Genomic DNA, 7,893 nt, shown 5'->3' with positions numbered 1-7,893 from the left:
CAAGTGGAGTCAATGGGAATCTTATGTCTGACTTCAGGGGAGTAAGACCCGGCCAGTGTTGGGCTCAAACTTGTCAGAACTGAGTTAAGAAATGCTTTTCTCACTTTATAAGACTTTTTCAGGACAGAAAATTAAACAAAATAAGAATATTACATTTGGCATTAGAATGACACCAAATCACTGCATTTCTATCCACAAAGAGAACAGAGTGCAAAAAGACCACCACAGTAACCACCAGCTGTTCTAGGACAAGGGAAACTGAGGTGCAAATCCTTCTGTTTCCAGCTGCTTTTGTAACTAAGACAATGCTTTAGCCCATGAGCCAGTAATCCAGTCTTGCCTCTTCTGGCTTAATAAACCTTCCTTCACTCACAGAACTGAGGCAATCCCTTATAATTCCTGTTACAGCATTTATCTGTGCCAGAAAACTTAAGAGCAGGGATTCAGAGGCATGTGTCTCCCGCAGCCCATACAAAAGCTTTAGCATTAATAAACTATTATTTACTTGGTCCTGCAATATTTATCATACTTGGATCAAATTCCACCCTGGAGCTGAGAAATCATTTTCATCAGAATTGTTTTGTTCCCATAAAACAACGGTTTTATATATGCCTAACAAAAGTTTCCTTCACTGACAAAACCCCAGCCTTTTCCAGTCTCACAAACAGCAGTAAATAGTGTCTGCTCAAGTTGGTATCTTTAGTGCTAACTGCAGTTGGTTTGGTGAAATCTCACATAATAGTAAAAATCTTTGATGGAATTTCACAGTCTTGGGCATGTTCCTCCTGATGCATTAAACCTGACTACATTTGTGTTCTTCTCAATGCCCAATTCAGTTCTTGGCGCAGAAAGACCAGGTTTAGGGTTTTATTTGGGAGGCACACAGTGCTCTCAGCCCATGATCTGTCATGCAGGGTTGCTTCGTGCTGAAGCTCTCTTTGCTCTGTGACTCCTATTTCACCCTCCCTAATTTCAGCAATTGTGCCTATAGAAATATGTGCTGTAAGACAGTGGGATGCCATCAGCACTATCCTGCAAGAAACTTCTTTCCTCAGTTCAAAGTCTTCTAACTGGGGCTCCATTTACTATTTGATCATAGATTTACAGCTTTCACATTGTGTAGATATCCTGTGTATTTCCTTGACTTAGCAGCTGCTGAGAAATTACGTAGACTGAGTAAGTTATGCAAAACATTTGCTTTTCTGACAGGTCTAGAACTTCTAAACACACTACTGATCAAAAACTTAAACACTTCATTAATAAATACACTGGTTAACTTGTTAAAAAGTGGAAATACTTCTTCAGTGCTGCTATTCAAAAAAGAGATTCTTTTTTTTGTTTTGTTTATCTTATTTCCTCCCAAAGAATTTTTTCTCTCAGATTCATCACAACAAATTTTTGATTGCCCAAAGAAACTACACAAGCAAAAATACAAAATCACCCAAATGAAGAAGCAATAGGATCTGTTTCCTAAATACGTCTTCTAGAGCTTTGTCTCAACTCTTCAGCTTATTATCATTAGCGTAACAGCTTACTACAATGCTTGCATAATAATTTGCCAAACAGAAGATGCAAACTGCTACAGAACTATGTTATTTCAGCCGGTAGATAGACAATCAAGAACATGGATACTGTATTATAAAGTAAGAATTTGGATTTTCAACATCACAAAAACACAATTGATCTTGTAAAATTTGTGATCTTTGCATGTCCAGTATATCAGTGATCTTGGGCAGTGCCTCTCCTACATGGTACTGCATACTCAGAAACAGTGGATGGTGAGGACTGAAACAGAGAGAAAGAAAGTAGTGTCTCACAGTCATACAAATTAATGGCTCCTATTTGGTTCTTTGCTGACAGCTGTATATTAAGTCTTCGAATATGAGTAAAACATTCAAGAAACTGTTTTTTGTAATTATCCAACCTTCTTTTGATTTCTAATGATTATTGTTAATTCAAGGTCCAACATATGCTTACATTAAAGTTCATTAGGAAATTATATGGTCTCCACCTACCTTCAGTGGGATTTCAAGACTATTTATCAGCATGATAATGCTCCCATATCAGCAAGAGGTAGTTTTTCATCTGCTTGAGGAAGGATGGAGGTCTATATTGAGAGTTTTAAGAGAGAAAGAAACTGCCCCTTTACAATTGGCCCCAGACAGTAACACTATCACTTTCTTAGCTTTAAAGCAGTAAAGCAAATATAAAACAAAGAAAAATGATAAAAAGTAAGTTCATTCTAAGTTCAATCTAATAAGAATTACAGTTTGATATTGTTGTTTTCCCCTGAGTTCAATAAAGAGAAACAGACCAAAAAAATGAATGTCTCTCCCTTTTCGAAAGTCATTAATGAAGAAAGGTAATAATGAGATCTGACCTTATCTCATTAATGAATTGCCCCAGCAATACAACTTTGTCTTCTGAAGTCACCAGGCTGCTGAGAATTACAGCATTTATGTGTAATATTTTATGATGCCACAGTGATAAAAGTAATTTTTAAACTAACATGTTATCAATGGTACAGTCTTATCTTCACACATATGCTCTGCATACTGAGGATTGGATTCTGTCTGAGATCAAAACTGCCATATGGCAGTTTCTACATACTGGTGTCTGTGGGCAAGACAAGACTCAAAGCTCCCACTGTTCTTTGTGGAGATCCTAGCGTAAGTGGGGAAGCCTTGGCAGTGATTGATCTCATCATTAGGTTGTCACTGAGAGCTTTGTTCAGTTAACTATGTGTAGATTTCTAATGTCATTTGTGATGCCCTGTTGCTTCCAAGGTAGACTTTTGGGATGGAAAATCTGACATGGATCCCCAGGGATACACATGCCCACATGTAGCAGAAGTTGAGAGCTGGTAGGGTATTTGCAAGCAATTCATGCAGCACTTGGTACCCAAATTTAGGCAACTGAACCTCTTTGCTAGACCTCATGGTGTCGTATTCTTGAATTTAATTCAATCAGTGACAACTGAAGATGCCAGAGCTCAAAAAGTGAATATTTATACCTAGCGATGTCTCTTTTTATGAATGTAATGATTAGGCTTTTCATCAGGTTATATGTAAACAAGTAAAACAATCCAGACTGTAGAGTTTGCAGTCACTTTGGTCAATACCTTCTCCCAGTCATACAAATAAATAAATAGATAGATAGATAGATAGATAGATAGATAGATAGATAGATAGGTAGATAGACAGATAGATACAGATGGATAGGTACATTAGATAGATAGATACATACATACATACATATATAGAAGGAGAGAGGGAGAGAGAGAGAGATGGATGATAAATCTTTTACAATCTACACTAGATGTTCACATTTTTTTGGAGTAAAGTAGCAAGTGTTGTTTTTGGCTTTCGAAATTAAGCTGGGCAAAATAGTTAATTCTGAGATCTAAGCACGTTACTACCTAGAGGGGCATTAGCAGCCTGCTTCCCTTCTTTCTCTCTGTTCACCCCATATCAATGTGGGGCTGAATGCAGCACAATACCTTTAGTCTGAACACATTTTCCCTGTGTGTCTTTTGGTGTAGTATATTGTTTATTTCTGGCAATCTGTTCTGTAAAACTTTCAGAATGCCGCTAGCCAGCTCATTAATTTCCTTGCTCTTTTGAGCAATGGTGTTACATGCAGCTACTCTATTTTTGTTATTTTCTGAAATAACTTTTTCTGTCTCCTGCAGATTTGTAATTTCTCCTGATTGTTGTTGCTTTCCTTTAAAAATGTGGCAATGGAGAAGTCTTGTTGTGCCAATGCACACTGAGAGAATTACAGATTTGCTTCCTGGTCTTTGTTATCTTAAAGTGTAAAATATTTTGAGAAATGTTTAAACAAAAAAGAATATACTGATACAACAACAAAAACAACGACAACAACAACAATAAAAGAACTCTAGTTTCAGCAAAATGCTTTGAAACTTCACTTTTATCAGTTTTTAGACTCCATCTCATGCCTCTGGCCATAAATCCTTAATGCCTTCATGAAGTGAAAAGAAAGTTTCAGTACAGTTTCCAAAAGATAGCTGTAGGTGTCTGTGGGCACATTTGGTGATAGATGTGGTCTGAATTTGGAAATGGCTGTTGCTTCTCTTATCACTATTTCTTTCAAGCCAAATTGAAAGTAGGTTATTGAGATACTTCTGCCACTCCTGTACCTGGTCCAGATATATGGAAGATGATTTCTTCTAATTATAGCACAGCATTTCAGAATGTGTTGGCTTTGAAGGCAAAATCTATGGGCATCCATAGGGTTTGAAAGACATTATTGTAAATTTATTGAATTCACAGAATTCACCTTTGTCTTATGAAGCCATTGAGAGACAAGTGGTTGGAGGTAGTTGTATTACCAGGACTTATCATACAGGCTTCCCCTTAACTTGCTCGACTCCAGGTATCTGGTTTTGGTCACTCAAAGACTGGACACTAACTAGACAGACTTTCAGTCTGACCCAGTATACATGCTTTTCGGTATTGATGGTCTTGTTTCAAGAACCAGACATGACACTGCGATGTTAAAGAAACTGCACAGTCTACTTCAAGGAGTAGAGTAAGTGGTAACAGACCAAAGATGCCAATATGTATGGGGAATAAAGACCCTCCTTTGAATGAAATACATTTGAATCAATACTCACAGATGGTTAATACAAGATGCAAGATTTTTTTTTCTAGAAATGGAAACCGATCTGAAAATGAATATCCATATACAAGAAAAACTTCTGCAAATCTTGTAAGTACCGATTGCTTGGCAGAAAGACAAGTAATAGAAAGTAAACTTATTCTTTTAATTTACAGCTAGCCTAAGGAATCAGTACACAATCAGACAGACCCACGCAGATATGGATTGTGTGAGTAAAATGTTCAATGAGTGACATCTTGGAAACACGCTTACATGAATTAATATTTAATATGTTATGAACAACAAAGTATTCAGCACTTTTACAACCTGATCCAACTTCTTATGAAGTCAAAAGAAATATTCCTATTTACTTGTGTGATTGCTGGACCAGATCAATGCTGAGAAAATAACCCATATGTTTCCAATTCCGTGGACCTCATGATGGCAAAGAGCAGCCACAATTTGCCTAAGGAAGTACTAAGGCTCTCACAAGACAGAGATTGCATTGCCTGCTCTGATAAGCCCTGATTTGCACCATTCTGGAAGCAGAGTCTGGCCCACCCTTGAGTCCATGCCTTTTTAACCCCTTAGCACATGGCAGTATGTAAATCCTGCAGGAAAGCTGCTGACCTTGCACATGCAGTAACTTCTAAAGTAAACTCTACAGCTGCCAAAAAGCATATGAGAAGTCAGAAATAACTTACAATATGGCAGGTGTTACAGTGCAATAAGGGCACATCTTAGATATGTTATGAAACATAGACTGAAGTGTTCCAGAATCTATTGAATTATTACAGTACAGGCTGTGAGGTTGCTATTTAGTTGAAATTCCTCTTTTTATTTCTACAAAAAAAAAATTTCCTCTTATTCACTCAATTTACATGCCATTATCTTGGATTTCTTTCTCTGAAAAGGAAATCCCCTCTCCTAAGTGTCAAACTTGAAAAGTTTTCAGTCTTAAAAGGAGTTACTGAGCCAATGTCCTACACCTAGGTAGCTTAGGCCATGTAGAAACATGAACTATTCACAACATCAAGCCCTCAAAAGCAGGCCAAGCTCAGTAGCACAGCCAGCACCTTCAGCACCTCCAGCAGCAGTGGTTAGTGGGAAAGATACAGCAAGTCAAGGGACTGGGGAGATTTATCAGTGCCCAAGAATCAATATACACTGAAGTACACGCTTGGAGAAGAGATTTTTGCATTGGCTCTGTCAATACATTGTCATGACAATGGCCATCAAGGAGGAGATGCTGCCTTTTGTCTCAGGGGTTGGACGTTGCATCCCAACTAATGAGCCTTATCTCCCAGAGCAGCTCCCACACAGATGATGCTTGCAGCCTCCACCACATTGGCATGCATTTTTTGCCATTGGAAAGCACGCCTTTAGGTATAGCACATCTTTTAGTACACATTCTGCAGTCACAAAGGGACAGACTCAGAGGAAACTCCAGTAAAATCAGTGGGACTTTGCAGCTCTAGAAATCTGACTTTTTGGCCTTTTTGAAAAATCTCACACTAGATCGTTCATAAGCAGCAATATTCACAAGGGTATCAATTAGGACTTTAAAAAAAAAAACTACTAAGAAGTAAAAATCAACCTTTCATTAAACCAAAGCCTGATTCTGGAAAAACGATTGGCAAAAAGCAAAAACCATGTTGACTCATCTCTAACCTGAGACAAGAAAAGATTTGGATACACCTAGATGTAATGTTTTGCTTTGCAACAGGAAATCCAGGATGATGGCTTCAAAGGTACAGATTCCTCATCACATTGTATTATCTCTGTTGAACATAATTAGATTATTAAACTAGCTTGGCCTTTGCATAAAGTAACCGACACAGTAGTATGGATATGACAAGGAACACTTTTCATTTCAGTTTCTCTAGAAGGTTACTGTGTGTATAGAGTGATAAAGTAAATTTTCTGTTCTCAAACCTGGAATTAGTCTCCAATCTATAAAAAGACATTTTTGTGCTTGCTGATAGGAAAACTATATGCCTCCTTTACATCTGGGGTTGGTTTTTAATTTCTCAAGGCAGTATTAATGCCCACAAAATGAATGCAAGATGGTAAAAATATTACATGGTTTGGCCTAATGCATGCTTGGGGAAGAGTGCTGATTGGGTTTCAAAGTCATTAAGTGGTTGCTCCTTCTGCTGTGCTAAACCTTTCTCTGTGCTGGAGATAAACGCTTATTGGCATCTCTCTTTTATCAGTGATCTGCTTTACTTTGTCTCTTCTCACACTCTTTTCTCACTGCAGTACAGAAAGCCATGTATAAATTACATCACAGAAAAGAGGCACTACTAGCACTGGTTGATGGCTCCCTTCTTCATACAGGATTACATCTTCATAAGACTTGAGATCAGCAATAGTGGACTCTTTAACAGCAGCGGACTCTTTTTTGCTCCATCTTCCCTGTCTCCCTTTTTTAATCCTCCAGTGTGCCAAAAAATCACTCTAGAAGATATTTGGAAGCTTTTTGACTTCAACGTTTTTGAAGGTGTCAGATTGGGCTTCTCCCCAACAACAGCAATAGTTAACTTAGCTAGCTATCATGTTTTAAGGTTTGTTATACTTTTAAAGAGGTTTTTTCCTTTCTGCTGAAACATGCCAGAAATATGGGGTTTCTGTCCCAAGCAGTGGTTCTCCTTGCTTGTTTTTTTTCCTTATTTCTAGTGGGAAAGTTGATGAACAGTGGTCTAGGAAGACAGGAAGGAGGCAAAACAAACAACGAGCACAAATTAAGAATTTCCTTCTTCTTTACTTGGAAAACCATCTCTCTTTGCTTCTGGATTTCTGTGCAGAACAGAAAGAAAGGCATTAATTTAGCAAGTAAAGACCCATTCCAGCAAAGCTACAGATGGAGCTCAAAGCATGACAACGAGCAGACAACCTGCACAGCTTCATTTTTTCCTTAAGCACAAGAAGGCAAGGAGTGCCCGTGTCTGCCAGCAGCTGCATGCAGATGGTGATGCACTGAACTTCTCCACAACAGTTGAAACTGTAAATCATACATTAAATCCATTTTAGATTTTAAACACTTTTTTTTTAATTCCTTCTCACTTTCACTCATCCAGGAAAAGTTTTGCTCCTCTTGAGCTCGTGAGTCAAATCAAGCGAGCAGATCATTGCTTATTGTTCGTCTCCAAGTGATGAAGGGTGGAGAAAGGATTCGTCATCATGCTAAGTTATGGGAAGAGCTTTGGTTCCCTGAGATTACGTTGCAGTCAGTGCAGAGAGATGGCAACTCCCGGCTCAAATTGCAGG

Source organism: Phasianus colchicus, chromosome 2, assembly GCF_987193195.1.
Source record: "Phasianus colchicus chromosome 2, bPhaCol1.hap1.1, whole genome shotgun sequence".
Taxonomy (NCBI): domain Eukaryota; kingdom Metazoa; phylum Chordata; class Aves; order Galliformes; family Phasianidae; genus Phasianus; species Phasianus colchicus.
The sequence above is the reverse complement of the archived record's forward strand: the minus strand, read 5'-3'. Positions refer to the sequence as shown.